This window comes from Psammomys obesus, unplaced genomic scaffold (assembly GCF_907164565.1).
Source record: "Psammomys obesus unplaced genomic scaffold, mPsaObe1.curated_primary_1811, whole genome shotgun sequence".
Taxonomy (NCBI): Eukaryota; Metazoa; Chordata; class Mammalia; order Rodentia; family Muridae; genus Psammomys; species Psammomys obesus.
In genome coordinates this window covers 33959228-33979325 of record NW_026596051.1, presented here as the reverse complement: position 1 = coordinate 33979325, position 20098 = coordinate 33959228, and the positions used below count along the sequence as shown (strand labels likewise).

General features: G+C 41.9%; 1 protein-coding gene across 1 annotated transcript in view; it reads left to right on the top strand.

Annotated features, from left to right (window-relative positions):
* Ppargc1a (PPARG coactivator 1 alpha) overlaps positions 1-20098 on the top strand; it is a 449244-nt gene that overhangs the window by 224298 nt on the left and 204848 nt on the right. The window lies entirely within an intron of this gene.

Genomic DNA, 20098 nt, shown 5'->3' with positions numbered 1-20098 from the left:
AATGTAAATGATTGATATGCAAGCTATCTTATATGCAGCCTCTGTGAAAGGGCCATTCAACCCCCAGAGGGGCCACCATCCTCAGGTTGAGAACCAATGATTTAGTATACTCTCCAGTTATACTTGGAGTTCAGTTAGTACTTGTTGAATGAATAAATAGTTTGCATCAGGGGGGTGATTTTATCGGCCTGCCATAGTTCCTTTTGTACCAAATATGAGTGGTACATCCCCTAGCATCCAAAAATATTAAAACTTAAGTCTCTGGATATATATAATATTTTATATTTATAAAATATAAAAATATAGTTTATATTTTTTATGATGTCAACTTCTGAATACTAAAGGTACCATGGCTAGAAAGTCCTGGAGTCTCATCACAAGTACCTTCAGCCATGATAGCAGGAAGCCACAAGTGCAGCATGAAAAGGGTGACTCAGCTCCTCTTCACTTTGAGACTATCAAGTGTTTAACTCCAGTTCATTTCTAGACCTACTATCTGTGTAATCAATAGACAGATTATCAATCAATACAGGCTTTCAGTTCTGTGTGTAAAATATTAACCTTTTCTATGACTTAAGCCAGTTTGAGCCAGGATTTGCTTATAACTTGCTGCCTATGGGATCAAAAGGAATCAAAATTAATTTGATTTTACACATTCATTTTAATTTTAATTTTATTTTTAATAATCACAGTTTATTCACTTTGTATCCCAGCTGTAGCCCCTTCCCACCCCCCTTCCCAATCCCACTGTCCCTCTCTCTTCTTCTATGCGCCTCCCCTGTCCAATGATAGGGGAGGTCCTCCTCCCCTTCCATCTGACCCTAGTCACCCTAGTTTATCAGGTCTCATCAGGACTGGCTTCTTTGTCTTCCTTTGTGGACTGATAAGGCTACTCCCCTCTCAGGTGGAGGTGTTCAAAGAGCCAGCCCATGAGTTTATGTCAGAGACAGAGAAGGGGAACCCTCTTGGTCACTGAGCTGCCATGGGCTACTCCTGTGCAGGGGTTCTAAGTTATCTCCATGCATGGTCCCTGTTTGGAGTATCAGTCTCACATAAGACCCCTGTGCCCAGATTTTTTGGTTCTGTGTTCTCCTTGTGGAATTCCTGTTCCCTCCAGGTCTTTCTATTTCCCCCTTCTTTCATAAGATTCCCTGCACTTGTTTTAATGATAACCACTAATATAAGCTGATGACAAGTATTCTCAAATGAGAGAAAAATCCTCACTGTATATATTATATTATGATGGTGTAAAATCATGAATATATATATGCATGTATGTTAGGAAGTAGTATTAACTGCAATAATTTTATCAGAGTTTTGGACAGGGTGATGGTAGCATACATCTTTAATCCCAGCACTTAGGGAGAAAGAGGCAGGTAGATCTCTGTGAGTTGGAGGACAGCCTGGTCTACAGAGTGAGTTTCAGGACAGTCAATGCTACACAGAGAAATCCTGCTTCCCTCCAAAAAAAACCCACAAAACCCACAAACCCCCCCACACACATACACACACACACACACACACAACTCCCCAGAGTTTGGAAAATTGAGTAAATTATTAAATATTAAATATATTAATTAATATATTAAATCCTGCCTTCTAATTTTCCTTTCTCCTTTTCCTCAACATGATGTAGACACATTCATTTCAACTTTACACATTAGTTCAACTTCAAAAATACACATCCCTAAACCTTAGAAAAGGAAGGGCTTCTGTCTTGTGTAGGGCTCATTTCCATGTAAGGTTGAAAGTGACACACACATGAATTACTGTAGAACTGAGGGGTCCAGTGAGCTTTGACTTTTCCACAGCCCACAGTTTTCCAGGGGGCTGGCTACTCTCCAACTTGATGCCAGTACAAGAGAGGCATCTTGGACTTCTGTTATTGCTTCCCCTTTCCACTCATCTTCATCACCCTTGTAGAGTGACTAAAGAGCCTGGTGGGTATTTCTCATAGGAACAGGTATGCTTCTTCTTGCCAGGAATATGCCAGTGAGCAGACATGCAGTAGCTCTCTGCCAAACGTTCTGCACCCAAATAAACACATGAGAAGTTGAATAAAAAAGAGGGAGACAAAGGGGGAGTGATCTGCATGGGGGAGGCAGAGAACACTCTGGAGAAAGAGAACACTCGTAAATCCATGTCTAGGAAGGGAAAGACAGAGCTAGACATGGCACGGTGAGCAGAGCATTCTATGTCCTGAGTTAGCATGGGGCATTCAGAAGCAGAAGTAAAAGAGGGTAGGAAGGACTCTACATGGGACATGGCTCTGTTGATAAAATGCTTGCCCTACATGCATGAGGACATGAATTTGATTTCTAGCCACCTTGTAAAAAGGCAGGGAAGCAGGTGCTTAACACCATAATGTGAAGGAAGAAGAGATAGAAAAACCATTGGGGTTTGTGGGACTGCCAATTTAGTCAAATTGGGGAGATCCAGGATCAACCAAGTCCCTGCTTCAAAATGTTTGACAGTGATTGATAAAGAGGGCCAGTATTTCCTCTGGCCTCTATGAACAGACACACACAAACACACACACACACACACACACACACACACACACACACACATACACATACACAATTGAGGGATGTGGCATGAACTCAAAAGACAGGAAGGAGATGGACAGAAAGCCTACAACACATAGCTAGCCAGGCAGAAAGAGAACAGGGAGATAGCAGCCATGCTAATGAGCAACAATTCTCCCTGTTCTACCTCTGTCTTCTTGCTCACAGCCTGCCCTTTGCCCTGGGCCCTTCTCATACCACTGCCACGTCTAACTGGTCCTTCCACTGTCAGTCATTTTATCATCCCTTCTCTGCCTGATCATTGTCAAATATCTAAGGGTAGCACCTGCCTTTAGCTCTGGATGTCCTCCCTTTCTAGTCTGTTTTTCTCTGTTACCATTTGTTCTGGCCACACCATATGGAATGGCCTTTCCTGGACAAGCTCTCATATTACCTACTCTTCAGTGGCTTCTTGGATCCCAGCTTCTACCTTCCCGGGAGTCCTAAGTGACCTGAGACAGGATGTTAATGACAGCAGCAACTACTCATACTTCTCAGGTCTTAACTGGTTTCATCCTTCTGATGACACTTAACACTCAACACTGCTGTCATCTTCATTTGAGCGGCCATGATGCTATGGCAGAGAGTTTTAGCATTTTGCTTAAAGCTTGTAATGTACTAGAGAACCTACTTTTCCAACTGAAACAAATATGTGCAGGTTGTACCCATTCCTACACTAAATTTATCACAATTTTGTGATATTTCCATGTCTTCCTTTTGGTCCCCTCCTCCCTCCCTGCCCATCGTCCCAGATACCACATCCTGTGAGCTATTTGAGGACCGGACAAACAACTTTGATGCATAGCTTAGCACCTGGCAGGGAGTCAGCTCCCGCAGGATCACTGAGGAAAGAAAGCACCATTGTTGGAATGTCGTAAAGTGGAAGGCTAGCAAGAGACCTGTCCATTTCGTAGCACAGCTTTGCGAAGCCTCAGTGATCACTTCCAGGAGTGAGACTCCCTGAGGAGGAGGGCTGCCCTGCGGTGAGGGTGCACTTGGCAATAGATGATCCCTACCCCTGACCAGGAGGATCTCTGCACTATCTCACATGCCTGGAAGGGGAAGGAAGCATCAAGGCAGGGCCTTCCGTCCTTCTAGGGACCAGGTGCCCTTCCTGCAGGCCAAACCTTCAGATAATAATTCAGCACGTTCGCATGGCCCTGGTACTCAGATGTTCACACAAATTAGCATAACCTCAGAAACATGGTAGGTAAACTGCTCAAAGCCATGCTGGCTGGAGCAAAGATAGGGAGCCATTTCAACACTGCATCTTTTGTATTATTCTGGGGTACTTGGCATAGCTAAAAGATGAAGTACAGAAAAGAAGTACACAGCAAGTCCATTCATGGAGAGGGGAAAACATACATTTTGAGCTGTGTTCTCTACAGGCTACAGGGGGGCAAGGGTATGTGTTCTGGATGAAGATGACAGAGGAGCTGATAAAGTTCCGGTCTCTGCTTACAACACCTACTCCACCACCCTCAACACCTACTCCCATCACCATGACATTACAATGTTTTACTCCTGCTTGCTTTCTGGGGAGCTGAGGATGCTCCTCCATTTACAAGCTTGAAGTGACTTTCTTTCATAGCTGATTACCATAAGCCATGAAGCATTGTCTTGTGGGGATAGAGCACATTGAACACAAGAGTTAAACACAAAATAAATAAGAGCTTCTAAGTCAGTCTGTATTGATGTTATACTTATAAAAACCTAAAATCCCTTGCTGACTGTGGAAAATTAATGATAAGTGCAGTCAATATTAATTGTGCCTCCGAAAAGACAGGGGGTAAAATCCTTCAAAATGAGGTTCAATATAGTCCTCTTGCCAGTATTATATTGAGCTTTTCTCCCCAAAATAAGTATGTTTAAAAAACAACAACAAGAAAAACCCAATAACAGAATCACTTAGGAAACTGTTCACTTGGTCCGGCTAATGGAAAAACCTTAATAATGATCTTTGAATAAGCAAAGTTCAGGAGTATCTGCCTGAGGTGGGCACACTGGCTCTCCTGTCAATACTGCAACCTTTCTTTGAATTGGGAGCAGTCTAGATGAAGGCATGGACGTGGCTATGATACACGATCTGTATGGAGTGTCCCTCCCTCCTCTTGGGTCTCATGAATTATTAAACACAAAGTCAGCCACACACAAGAGAAAAAAGGAGATGATTTTCCTCTGAGTGTGCTGATTAGCCAGTCGCTCAGCATAGGGAAGATTCCCCATGCTCCCAGTGTCTATATATGTCTGTAGAAGTGGAGCAGAATCCTCCCTGCATCTCCAGTGAATGATTTTTCAATTAGCCCACAGTTTCCTCTGTGTATTTCCTTCACAGTCCTTTGTGAGTGATGCAGAGCAAAAGTTTAAGAGGTTTTGGACAATTTATGTGGTCTAGAGAAGCTGTTTGTCAAGAAAGAACATCTGTAACAACTTTTATGCTCCATTTGGGTCTCGGGTCTTTTGCTTATTTTTACAGCACTGTTTTCTGAGATGTCAAAGCTAACTGAAGGTGTTGGTGAAGTGGTGTGGGGAACATTTCTGGAGAATTCTGGAGAGCTAGGCAAACCTAATGCCCACATACATAGCAGCAGTAGGCAATGGCATGTTTACAGGGTCTTCTGGTCAAAACGCTTTGAAATGTAGTTATAATTTCATGCAGAATTTTTAACTTTGGTGCAGTAGAATAGGGCGGGTGTTTAAAAGAAAGGGTTTGGTCACATCTGAAGATTTGCAAGCACTCTTCCCTGGAACAAGGTACTGATCCTTACCTTCTCTTCATTTTCTAACCTACAAAGAAGGGAGTAGCACAAAGATTCAGAGAGAAAGGATATAGAAAGTATGTTATCAGAGCCTGATAAAAAGTAAGCCCTGGATCAGCAGCACTTCTGTTTGCTGCTGTTAGGAATCTAGACTAAGACAACATATGCCTGGATAAATAGTGCAAAGATCGGGCTGGAAACAGGTCCTTGTTGGCATTGTTTATAATAGAGAAAACTTGGATGGACTGAATATGTGATGGCATGTATAGGCAATGGTTAATTTGTTTATTAAGAACCATGTGGTTGACATTTCTCTACAGAACAGTATTCACAATAATTCAAGCGAAACATTACATACAAAGGAGAATCATATGTGCCTCTTCATGGTCACAAGTGGTCCTGCGTGCACCCTTGGGAGATAGAAGTAAAATCTTTACTGTCTCTGATTTCTACAATGTCCACATAGGCTTTTTTTGGTTGAAATCCATCTGTTTAATTTTGGTTTCCATTGGAAGAAAACACAGAACCTTGTAGTGTGGATGAAGCTTCCTGGGTAAGAGATTTTCCTTTACTGTTTCTTAAAAAGTTGACATGTTAGTGAGCCTTTGACTGAGATTTTTAGATGTGGCATGAACAGGCTGGGGTCACTCCATCAGAAAATGTAAGGGGTAGGGAATGAAAGATTGGGAACATTTGAAATTGAGACCATGAGGCATGGCAACGATGCAGTCACTTGACTTCCTTTTTTATTTTTTATTTTTTAAAGCTAGAACACTTGCTGACATTTGAGAAATGGAGACCTGTGTCACAAACTTGAGTTTGACTGGCATTTATGGGCACTATAAGGACTTATTTGCTCCCTGCCACCATTGCCACACATCCAAGCCCTCTTCCATCCACCTTTTGAATTAAATTGTATGAGCTGTAAAACTTTCTAAAATGGGTCTTTGCAGAAGGAATAGTTGTCATTTTCAAAATGTGACTTACTTGGGTAGAAATTTAAAAAAAATAACTTGTGACATTTTAAACACTATTACCCGCTCTTGTGAAAAAATAAAAAAAAATAGTATTAAAGGAGAAAGAATATTGTACCTATTTGGAGAGAAATGGGGAGAGGAATTGAGGACAGTTTCCTATCAAGTCCTTATTGGAGTAGTTGGGTCTAAATCTCAATGGATTTTTACAAAAAAATGAAATAATGTTTAGAGGGAGCCCACGCCTGACATAAATATCTATTTATATGCATACTTCAGGAATGGGCAACTCCCTTCATTTTCTTCATAAATGGAAAATTATTTTCATGAACTGGGATTTATCATTTTTATGATGCTACAATTTGACCCTGAGCATTGTAGAGTTTTGAGGGCTTTCAGATGAATATAGATTTTAGCATTGGGATGCTTATGTATACCTGCATTTAAATGTTTGTGGATAGGACTTTTTCTCTCCAAAGGGTTAAAACACATTTATGAATATTTTCTTCCTTTTACTCCAAGAATACATGTGTGTGTGAAAATATATTTGTTCCAAACTGATACGATTCTCAAAACTGTCCACAAACACTTCTTATCTATCAGTTAAGTGTTCAATTCCAGGAACAAGTTTTAGTATGGAACCAGTTTGTCTTTATTATACCCCAAAGCTGAGCATCATAAAATGTGCTGAATTCTCTTTGTATTATTTATTCATAAATAATGACAGCATTATTGCTGTCACTAAAAATTTCTAGAAATGATTTTGTGAAGGCTTATAACTACAAATGTAGATGATTTATGTTTATTTTCCTGAAACGGACATTTCTGGCATAGTTTCTCTCTTTGGTGAGCAATCCCCTTATTCCCTGCTCCAACCAGCTCTAGGAAGGCTCCCTCTCTCTGCTTGTTTGTCTCATCTTTCCTTTGTTCTGTCTGAGGCTCACTGTTGTTATGTACAGAGATCACCTCTTTTTCTAGAATTTTCTTCCCTGCAATGAGATTTCAGCTTTCCAAGAAGACTTACCATCATTGTTTGTTTCTTCAGAGGCCTTTTAGCTACTAAGAAATGCTGTTTGTGTGTGTGTGTGTGTGTGTGTGTGTGTGTACACGCACACACATGCACCTGTTCATGTGGTGTATGTATATGTATGTACTTGAGTGTACATGCTTGGAATTCAGAACTTGGTATCAGGTATATCTTGCTCTGTCAGTCGCCAGTCTCCACCTTATTTATTTATTTACTTATCTGTTTATTTACTTATTTGAGACAGATTTTCTCTTGAAAGTACACCGATTCAGCTAGGCTTTCTTGCCAGCAGGCCCCTGGATCTTGTCTGCCCCCCCCCCCCCCAGTGCTGGGATCACAGGTGTGTGTCACTGGGAACCATTTCACTTGGTTGCTGGGGGTCTGATTGCAGGGCTTTATGCTTCTGAGCAAGCACTTTGCCTGCTCAGTTCTCTCCCCAGTACTTACGCTGATTTCATGCATAGTATCAGGACGTACCTACATCTTAACATTTCATATTTTATGATCAAGGTCACAACTGGCCTCCTAGCTGCCTATTTACTTTAATTCCAGTGATGCTTAATTTAGTTTAAATGATTGCTCGGGTTTTACAATTGTATGTGAATAAGTCAGAAGATTTAACCATCCTGGGAACATTTTTTTTATACAATGATGAGCTGGAATGGTGGAAAAGGACCCACACTCTCCAGCCCTGGATCTCTGGGGACCTGAACTCAGCTGTGCAATAGCTCTGACCTTGGTAGGCATTTTATTTTGCTGACCTACTTCCCATTCGTCCTGTTCCTGCAATCCCTCTCTCAGAAACCTTTGTCCTTCCACCTAAAAAGGTGAGAACCATGAGAATTCTGGCTGAACCTGAGACAAAGAATGCTGATACCAACATGATATTATCATTCAAGGTCAATGATATCTGAGCCAACCAGCCAGTTAGATCTATCAGTGTAATTCATCATCTGGTATTTTTACAGGGTGTTATTCATTCTTTCAAACTTTGGAGGATGTCATAAAGTAGGATTAAACATACCTTGTCAGAGTTTGAACAGTAACAGCAGTTGGAAATACTTAGACACTTTTATGGGTACCTGTCTAGTTTCCAGTGAAGCAGTCAGGCTTACCATTCTGGGATTTGCAAGGTCCTTTCATGGGAAAGCATCTATATTTCTCTTTCCTTTCTTACTGTTGCTACTTCTGGCTGTGGCAATCTTGTTCTCACTTTGGTATTTGTTGATGTGCCATGTTATGTGATGGTACTAGAAACTGAGCCCTGGATTTCATACATGCTAGGTAAGTCCTTTGCCAGTAAATTACATCCTCAGTGAAGGCTGAGGACATTTTTTAAATGGATTAAAAATTTTATGTATGTTCATTTCACATATTTCAAAAAACAGAGATTGGAAAAAACAATTATCTTGCCTTTAGTTGTACACAAACTCAAGGAGAAGACAGCTTAGATTTGGCCATTCTGCCTGAGTATCTGATTGCATGAGCTAAGAGCATTTTCCTTCTGTTCTTCCCACTCTTCACCCACTATACTGTGGGCCAGTGTCTCAGTGGCATGGTCAGTGTGGGAATGTCTGTCTGCATTAATGGTTCTGGTTTGCTTTCTAATAGACCTGCGATAAAACGATTCCTGTTTTCAGAATAACACTGAAGTCATTGACAGGCACCTAAAATTTGAGTTTTTATTTTCCTACCAACTGAAAATACTGAATTCTATGCCACTACATTACCAGCAATAAACCAAGGAACACACAGTGACATAGTGGTGTCTTCTCAGCCTCAAAAGAACTTGTGTCTTTGTGCTGTTCGGGTCCCAGGGGAGGAATCTTCTCTGTTATAGCAACCACTGGCAGCTGAAGCAAGCAAGCTTCCTTCAAGGTGATAGATGAGGTCTTCTCAGAGTTTTCACATTTTACAAAGCGAAAATTAGCTTTGTGTAATTTTGCTTTGTGTTTTAGCTTTGTACAAGGCTTCCTCTGTGAAGCTCTAAATTAATTATATACATTGTCTGTTAGACACAATTTCATTCATCCACCAAGAAGGACAAGAGCCTCGACGGGGTCAGTCTTCTACCAGAGCCCTCTGAGTGAATGTAACCAGGAGCATGACACACTTGTGTCCCGAGAGAACTGGGAAGAGTTATGTTGGCTCTGAGAAGCTGAAGCTCCTGTGAGGCTAGGTGGGCTCAAACATGAAAGCTAGATCTTAGAAGGACCGTTCTCTAATTTTACTTATTTTTGAGACTCTGTGGTTATTGAAAACCAAACTGAAACCCAGAACACCAAGGTTGGGGGGAAAAAAGGACCAATTATGCCCTTTAGAATGGATAGTAAATAATGACTCTTTTATATACAAAACAACAGACTTAGCTGAAATCTTAGTAAGATATACCACACTGAAGAGTCATGTGACAGGGTGGCTGAGAACTGTGCTGGATAGTATTATGTCAATTTGACACAAGCTAAAGTCATCTGAGTGGAGGGACCCTCAACTGAGAAAATGCTTCCGTAAGACCAGGCTGTACCCAAGCCTGTAGGGCATTTTCTTAGTTAGTAATTATTGGGGAAGGGCTCAGCCCATGGTGAGTAGTGCCATCCTGGGCTAATAGTCAGGGGCATTTAAGAAGGCAGGCTGAGCAAGCCTGTACTTGCTTATGGAGCAAGCCCGTAAGCAGTACCCCTCCATGACCCTGCATCAGCTTCTGCCTCAGGTTGCTGTCCTCTTTGAGCTTCTCTCTTGGTTTTCTTTGATGATGAACAGTGATACGGAAGTATAAGCCAAGTAAACCCTTTCGTCTTCAACTTGCTTTTTGGTCATAGTGTTTTATCACAGCAACAAAATCCCCAAGACAATTTCAGAGAACTTGCTGGTTGAAAGAGATCATTTGCCCATCTCTGTGTTGTTTCTATGTTTACTTCATCTGGCTCAGGATCTAATCTAATATGTGTATACACACACAGTGTGGAAGTATATATGTAGGATTTATCATATTTATAGGATAAATTATCATATTTATAGGAGCATATTTATAGGATTTATCCTATTAAATGTTATCTATTTCTATTGGTCTAAAATGAAAGGTATTGGGACCTATTAGTCATTTTATAGGGTTCAGTCCCCCTAACTCTGAATTCAAAATGGGTTCCTGCCTCCCTTCCCCTAACTCCCCCACCTCCAATTTCTTTCTTTGCTTGAAAAATCATGAAGGTCCTGAATTGCCAAGAGAGGATAGCAGTGTTGCAGTGGGCAGAATCTTCCCACAGTCCCTGAACTCCCCACTCTGGGCTATGGCATTCTTCCTGTACAGGCTCCTCTCCTAAAATTCGGTTAGGACATCTGAGTGTGATAAGGCACATCTGGTGAAGGTAAGATGATTTTTTCAGATGTGATCAATCCAACAATCAGTTGATAGGTTTTAATCAAGAAAACTCTAGGCCCAGATGGCTCTGACTTTTCCAGGCAAGAGCATCAAGTAGGACCAGGCCCTTTCTAAAAAGACTGACTCTCTGCAGTTGAGAAGTTATTAAAATGACTGATGGCAGCTAGGACCTGAGGACCTCAGTCTTTACAACTTTAAGGCCCTAAATACTGAGAACCTGGGCTGTGAGAGAAGACCCAAACCCTGTCACATAATCCTGAGAACACAGCCTACTGAGTCCCTGAGCAGTGCTCTATGCCCTCCTCTGACCTTCAGCAGCCATGATGTACTAAATATGTGTTGCTTTAAGCCATGTGCTTTTTAATGGTCGGTAACTCAGCAATATAAACTGAGCATAAACATCTAAAGAGCTGTGTGTCCAGACAGTGGATCCATATCACCTGCGTCTGCCACAACCTTTCCTCGTCGGCATCTTCCTTCATCCACCTCCATAAGCAAAACCAAAAGAAGGATCCAAGCAAGGTCCGCGCCGCTGAGAGCCTCGTGCTCGCCCAGGCTCCAGCTGCTGCCTTTGCTCCATATCCACAAACTCAGCTTTATTGGTACTTGTTTTATTCTGTTACGACCACAAGGAGTTCTTCTTTTGGAACAAAAAATACTTAGCTTGCTCTTGCTTTGGAAATATCAGACACTCGAATCTAGGAATGGGGTCCTGGAAGAGAACTAGTAGTAGTCTTATCCTACAACAGTGGGTGAGGAAGAAGGCGTGTGGCTGTCACAATATACTTTTTTTTTTTTTTTAATGACCATACTTTCTTTTTTTTAATGTTCTTTCCTGTTCAGGATTCTGGGCTTTTTCTTCCTCTTTCCCTTTGTGTGGTGGCATTTGACTTGAATTTTGATGAGGGAAACTTGGTCCCTCCCCAAGAACTTATTTGGGGGTAATTAATTCTTGGCATCATAGCAGTGCTTTACAACTGTGACTTCCTTCACTATGAATTGACTGACTAAATGTCCAGGCATGGGACATGTGCAATTATTACATTTCATTTTGCCAAAAATTTCATCGCTTATTGAACTTGCCCTGTTGGGAATGGAGTGATTGACTGTGTAGCGGAGGAAGGATGGAATTCATATGAGGGCTGCACAGGAATCTTTGAGAGCTCATTTCCAGTTCCCTCCTACACAAACAGGAGCAGTCTAGAAAACGGAGCCTATACCTTAGGGAGGGGATGGTCTCCTCAGACAACAGGCAGACCACAGAGATTGCTGATGGACTTCTATTCGACCATGCAGCAATGAGTACAAAGAGACGTGGGAGAACAGAATGGGGAGAGCAAATGCAGGTGTCATGCTAGGAAGGTGCCCGAGAGCCAGTGCTTGAGATACAGCGGTAAGGAGAATGGAAATCTGGCCAGATGTAGAAGTGCATGTGGTGCTGAGACACTCACTGATTATTCAAGACAAGTTGAATTTGGACTTGGAATTGTGTGTAGTTTCAGGAAAACTTTTGTACTGCCTAATGGATGACAAAATAAAAACTAATTACTGCTTTGCTAATTTAGGCTTTGCAACATGGGGGCGCTGCCAGGATAGACTCATCTGCACCTAATTCTACTCTGGATCTATGAGCTCTTATAGGTATTTGCCTGTAGTCAATGCTAAGCTCAGTGAGGGGCTACAGGAATGAATTTCACCAATGAACAACCTGCTACAAGGGCTATCTCCTCTCTTTCTCTTTCTCTCTCTCTTTCCCTGTGTGTGAGTGTGTGTGTGTGTGTGTGCGCACGCGCGCGCCAATGCAAATGTATATGTATGCTCATGCACAAGGAGACCAGAATGGACACCATCTTCTTCATCAGTCTCTCTCCATCTTATTTTCTGAGACAGTGTTTCTCACTGAACATGGCTCTTAACCACTTTAGCTAGGTGGCCAGAAAGCCCTAGAGATTCTCCTGTCTCCACCCCTCCAGTTCTGGGATTACAAGCACCACACCTGGCTTTTTATTTAGGTGTTGGGGGATAGGACTTAAGTCCTCAAGCACTTTACCAACTGAGCCATCTCTCCCAGTCTCACAAGCATTTTCTAACCAGATCATTTTTACGATTTTATTTATAAGCAAGCAAACAAACAAACAAATAAACAAAAACAAGTAGGAGAAGAAACTGGAAACAGCTTACATGCTCCTGACTCTAACGGGGCCTTGTTTCTCATTCACTAAAGCAAAACTCTATAGGAACTTTGCAAGTCAATATAGGAAAAGGAGGTAGATTCAATATATATTTTAAATGCAAAGGGTTCTTTTTAAAAATTAAAATAGTATCCCCTTTTCTAGTCATTGGTGTCCATTCCCATTTGACTTTCTTAATGAGTAAGGGTTTCACGAGGCTTTATAAAGGTCTCCTCTTTGACATTTCACCAGGTATAGGGACACTGACCACTTTAGAGGCTGAAGTTTGAGTGGACCACCAGTGACTGCAGTCTAGAAAGTCTTAGACGTCCAGCTTCAGATCAGAAGACTAGCTTAGCATGTGGCAGGTCACCAAAGGACTGGCACAGACAGTGTCCAATATAGATGGACAGGCAATGGCCATAGATTATGCCAGAGGCAAAGATGCAGCTCCCAGCTGTTTGAGGAGGGGAGACTCTGGCAGAGCAGCAGAAATTAGATGTAAGGTCTAATGAATATGGGAAAGTTCAGGTTAACCACTGAGATGTGGCTCGAGCCAAACAGCACCATCCATATTCTCACTTGACAATCACCAACTCTGATGTAGTCTGAGGAGTGAGGAGGTCTGGGGGCTCACAACATAGATTTTTCTTTCCTCTGAAACTCTTGCTTCTTTGTATACATATAATTTCAAGCTTTCTCTCCTCTGGAAAATCTTTACAGAAAGTTCTTGTGTCACTAGGCCCATGGTGGTGAAGTTGGTTCATCACTAATTTTTAGTGAATATTCTAAGTGCTTCTATTAGCAGCTGAATATATGAAAGGCATAATATTTTTTAAAAGCAGATTTCTATTTTAGGTAGCAAGAGGCTATGTGCCCAAAAGGCCTCTTCCTGGGTTATACATTAGATACCTCATTAACTTAAAAACAGAATTCACCTGTAAATTATAACCCTTGTTACTGCTCATAACTGCAGCTCAGATACACTGGCGGTTTTCCCATACCTTCGTCATAAACCAGTAACTCCCAGAAGAAATTACATATTGCATGCAGCACCTAATTGTCATTAAAGAGGCAATACTTGTTCAACAAAAGTTACAAGGTTGCTGCGGATTTCATGCGATGCTACTGCTGCAAGTTGTGGTGTTGCCATTTCTTTTGCCATTTGCTTGTATTGGAAGATTGGATGTAGGTCTTGACTAAGAAAGGGCTCGAGTTTTGCATTGGGTGGTAATGACTCTGAGCCGAGGAAAGTTGGTGAGAAGGAGCATCTGGGACATTGCAAACTCAAGAGAGTGGCCCTTGAACAGCTTTCACATAGTAGCAAGTGGCTGTTAGGTGAAACTGTAGACTGGAGAGCCAGGGAACCTCAGGCTTAAAATGCCTTGTTTACTCTGCAAGAACAGGGGTGAAATGAGTCTCCGATGTGCAGGTGCACTTGCCTTGCCCCTGTGTGTGTGCGTGTGTGTGTGTGTGTGTGTGTGTGTGTGTGTGTGTGTGTGTCCAGGAACTTGTTCTTACAGAACTTAAAATGAGAAGAAGTTGTTCTGATGACTCAAAGTATCTTCTTCTTTTTTTTTTTTTTTCATGCTCAGCGTTAGTGGTTTATTTATATAAGGTCAACTCTGCATGCATGCCATTGTGTGGGCCCCTACGTATTGCCAAACGTATGAACTGAGCTGATTAGTTTTTTTTTTTTAATTTTTTATTAATTACACTTTACGTGGAGATGACCTCGAACCCCTGCACAGGTGTAGCCCATGGCAGTTCAGTGTCCAAGTGGGTTACATAGTAATGGGAAGAGGGACTGCCTCTGACATAATCTGATTGGCCTGCTCGTTGATCACTTCCCCCTGAGGGGGGAGCAGCCTTACCAGGCCACAGAAGATGACAATGCAGCCACTTCTGATGAGAACTGATAGACTAAGATCAGAAAGAAGAGGAGAACCTCCCCTATCAGTGGACTTGGGGAGTGGCATGCATGCAGAAAGGAGAGGGAGGGTGGGATCGGGAAGGGAGGAGGAAGGGGCTTATGGGGGGATTCAAAGTATCTTCTTTACATGGACAAGTTTTCCCAAGAGCTTCAGCGCAAGAGGGAGACAGTTCTGTCACTTCTGAAAATGATGATGTGACTTTGAAGTGCATTCTTTTGCAGATGACTTATTTTGAAGTTAAGGGGACAAAAAAGGATGGGATTCTGTAGTTTTACAGAGAACCCCCAGATGATGGTGGTCAATCCCTTCTATTGGTTCTTGAAATGGCCAAGGTCCCATTTCTATGAAGTCTTCCTATATCCTGGCACATTCCCAAGAGAAGCCCCCCTGTCCCTCATTATCAGAGACGAACAGATGGTCTTGGGCAGTTCTCAAGATTTTTGCATGATGCCAAGTGAAAATTAACACTCGTGGGGACACTGTTATTCTAAGAGCAAATTCTCAGTGCTGCTGTTTGGAGACACCTCCCCCCCAACCTGGACTGGGTCAGTAATCATCATCTCCAGCATTCCTATGCTTCTTAGGCATGTATTTTGGGGACCCAGTGTGCTTGGAGGAGACTCTGTGTTTCCCCCTCCGATCCTAATTTCTTATCTCTCTCTGTGATTTTTTTAAGTATCAGTTCACATTTTTCAAAAGTTACTAACCTCCCTTCAGAAAAATGTTATACAAACTCAATCTCATGAATATATATATAGATATATATTGAATACATTAATAGTTGAAATGCACCATCCCTTTCTGATTTCTTACAAATTTCTTATGTTTTCTGTGTAGTCTATAAGATCTGTGAGAGGGTGAGGAGAGTTTTATTTAGTGATACAGCAAGCATTTAAAAATTATTTGTAAATAAATGAGCAGATCACCTTGGGCCTGCTAGGGTCTAGATACCGTGATAAGTGTGCAGTTGGGGAGGTATTTCATGTATATTTTTAAGGCCATAAGATAATGATATTCTTAGCAAAGGAGGACACAGAAAGGATGGAGAGGCTAAAGTCTTGCTTTAGAACACAGCGTGGTTACAAGGAGCACCACAAAGTTCCCCTGAGATCTGGTTATTTCCAGTGTCACACCTTAACACCCTCCCAGGGAACTCTCTTAAGTTCCCTGACTTGGCCAACCAATCCACTAGATGGCTGTTTTTGTTTGTTTGTTTGTTTTGTTTTTTTCTCCTTGTTTGGGGGTTTACTAATATTCGAATCACCCTGTTGAGTGACTGACAGCATAGTCCATGCTTGTCCTGTATCCTACCTATGTTTGTGTAGGGGGTGTTACAGCAATGAATGACAGGCTGGGGATTGAAAGGAAGGAGGGTCTGTGGACATCAGCAAGCTAAACTAACAAATGTCAGCCAGTACTCTCTGTGGGTGTTCCCAGGAGAAGGAGTGATGGATTAACCCAGGATCCATTGCTGGTTACAGGAAGATGCCACTGACCTCAGACTGTAGTGGTGGCATCTGGCTTTCATATACTGTCAGTTTCCCTCATCTTGCTAGCTTCAAAAGGCTGGAGTTAGCCCGGTTCATTCCCTTCACTCCTCAACATGGAAGTTTACCCTTTTGGTCATTCCAGCAAGGAGCCTGAGAAGGGACCTGGTGGGATCAGCAGTTGGACAATGCTCATTGCACCACTGTCATCCTTAAGGGCCAACTCTTTAGAGATACTTGTTCATTTTCACTTGGAGCTGTTTCAGTTGAATGTCCCTTACTCTGCTCCACAACCTTCATGCCATACAGGAAGGAACCCTGTTCCCAAGATGGAGCTTTTGAGAGGAATAGACCATCTCCCTTTTCTTACAAAGGCTGCATCACATTTCCATCAGAGAGGCCCCATGCTTTCCAATAAAACCCTCAGTTCATTATACAAAATAGTAAATTATCTTCAGGAGGTTTTGCCTTTTTCTTTTCTCCCCTGTCCCCCCTCCGTTTCACTGAATGTATACTAATAGGCTGTGGGACACGTTGTAGCAAATATTTCACATGGGAGTTTGTGCCACCATGATAATTAAAGCCAGAAAGTTATATGAAGGTCTTCTAGTACTAAGTAAGCTAGCCCTTGCTGAGAATGGAAAGATAAATGATGGAATGCTAAGATGAAAGCTGCTGTAAAAATGACCAAAGATTTAAGATATAGAAACTGTGGGAAAGAACCCACATATTTTTATCGTTGCCGTGAAAGCTTACTACTATTTTTTAAAGACAGTAACAAGAATAATAGCATTCTTAGCCAATAATTGCATGACTATGTGACCCCCGTGCCTATAGATATTGCAAGAAAAAAACATAAACAAAACAAACAAATTAATAAGGAGCACAGCCTTGCACAGATTTTGCTGCTCTCCTCATGATTAGATTCTGTCAGTCAAGGGGTGTTTTCATACAAAAGGCCATTAGGAGTTGTAGCTTCAGTTCTTCTGAAGGGCAACCAAGCTTGAATGCCGGCAAAGACAGAAGGACCTCTATGGCTATGCTATCACAAGGGTGAATTATAGCTATTGGCATTTAGCTTTGTAAACAGTGCTTACCTGGGGATTTTAATAAGCCACGGATTGACGTTTTATGTTTTCTCTTCCTAAGAACATATAGCACTTTTATTATGCTAGGACTTTATTAGTTGTTGGTGTGGCTTCATCAAATTGCAATTCATAGAATACATGTATGAGGACTAGAAATAGATATATTTCCACCAGCCGAGGAGCATCGGTTTATAAGTCAATATCTGACAAGAGGTGAAAAAAAAAATTCCTAAGGATCTTTTGTGTTGCCTTTAAATAAAGAGTTCTCTTTTTTGCAGGCTTCAAATAAACTTTTATCTTCCCCAAGCTGACTGCGAGGTCTTCAGTGCATCTAATGAGGACCAAACCCAAGGTACAAAAGGTGGGCCCAGCACTGCACTGGAGAGTTCAGAGTAGAGAGTTAGGCTTTCCATACCACTTCCCAGCTGGACAGGCGCTGCCGAGCACGTGGGCTGGGTTTCCTGTCTCACTTGCATTCCCAAAGCCCTTCTTTGTGTGACTTTGTTCATGCCCTATTCTATCTGAGACGGGAACCTTTAACTGAATATTCTGACCTCATTCTCTGGGTATTATTCTCAGGGCATCACTAGGAGTTGACATGCTGAGTGATTGAGCCAGAGAGCAACACCAACTCTGTTTCTTATCATCAGACCAGTTCTCACCTTGGCTGCTGCAGTAAATGCTCAGCTAGCACCTCATCTACAGCTCATATGCTCTCCTGGTCAACATTGCTCAAGCGCTCTCTCTCTCTCTCTCTCTCTCTCTCTCTCTCTCTCTCATGCTGCACGGGATCTGAGCATTCTACTCCTCCTACCCACCCTTCAGTCTTATCTCTTCAATTTCTGTAGCCTGTTCCTGAGATGAAGACAGAGCCCTGACACCATCTCACTTCCTGTTTATCTCACCCTACATCTGTGACCCCCTTGTTCTCACACAGCCTTCCCAAAGTTCTACTATCACCTGTGGAAGGATATTTCTTCTACACTCTGCTCTGCCTTCAATCTTTGAAGTCATTTCTTCTCACTCAGACCTATCAGCCCTTTGTTCACTTCTTCAGGGGTCCGTTCCAGCTGGATGAGATCAGTGTGCTGCTCCATACTTCTGCTTACCCAGGCTCTTACCCTTTGCATCATTGTGCTTCGTCTGGCATTTGTCCTACTTAATCAAAGTCTATCCCTTCTACTAGATGACAAATAAGCTTCACAAGGTTAGAAGTCACTTCTCTTTGAGTTCATTACATTATCTCTAGTGTTTGGCATTCTGCCTGTGACAGAGGGAACCTTTGGTAAATCTTGGTTAAATTAAGAAAAGGATAAAGAATGGAGAGAGTAATAATGATGATAATAATATAGATAGATGGAAACATGAATCACTTCTTCCTTCACTGGTGGCCTATGAATGCCATGATGGTATAGTTTTCCATTCCTCCTTGTCATACTGTACTTTATTGACTGTAAGATCCTACAATTGTACATGAGCTTATATCACCTAGAAAAAAATAGCACTGCCAAGAAAACAATAACTGAGCATTGACGGCTGGATGGCTCTCTGTTTCATACATCAGAATGCCAGTTGACAAAGTGTGGAAATACATGCCTCTTTGCAATAATGTACATTAGAATTAGGTGACATCACTAATACCAGTGTATGTCTTACTGGATATTGAATTTGATAACTTGAATTCATTCTGAATGGAAGGAGAGGACTGGCTCTCACAAGTTGTCTTCCGACCTCTGCATGTATGATATACAACATGGGTATGCATATACACACACATATACATTCACAAAATAAACTAAAATGTAAAAAATAAACTCAGGCTAGATTAAATCTGGGAAAATTGAGTTGAACTGACAGCATTGCAAAGGGTAAACTGAAAATATGGACCACTGGCACAACCAATCACTGTAATACTGAAAATGCTGATCCTATGGCTTGCACTGGGATACAGAGAATACCTACCTGCTGAGAAGAACTCCAGCAGTTCTTGTGTTTGGGGAATATAGGAAGCAGTCCACCATGTGGAAACACGATGGCACTGACTTTCAACAGTGTACTCTGACTTAAGGACTAGCAAGTGAGAAGCTACAGAGTACAGCTGAGACATGCCCAGTTCCTATCTTCTCCTCAGCTCTTTGAGAATAGCACCATTGGAAGTTGTTTCTGTAGCTGGTTTACTAAAAGATGAATTGATTCACAATGGCTTGAGCTGTTATCTAGGGATAACCCACGGACCTTGAATCCAGCTCAAGTGATAACACTCCCAAGTTGTCCTCCACACATGGCTACTGCCATCATTTCTCTCCTTTCTAAACTGGTAGAACTCCCAATAGAAAGACTACTGCCTGGTCAAAATTCAGGGATCCAGAATCTTGCCTTGGGCTGTAACTAGATAAGGGTCCTTAGTATTCTATGTCACTTGTGTGATCCTTGATGGGCTCGCACACTTACTTCCATGAAGCTGTGAGATCTTCTTGAGATCTTCTCTAACCCATGTGGTAATGAGATCATAAGACAACTGGGTTTGGGGAAGACATGCTTTCTTTTCAGACTGTCCCTCCTCTGCTTCTGGTCTCACTTTTCTTTTAACCAATCAACATGTACCCAAGCAATGTCACTATTCTGCATCTTTTGTTGCCTCTCTCCGTCTGTTACATTTCCCATGATTCTTAATGCTTGTTCTTTTCATAGGTCTAACCCTCTGTCATTCCC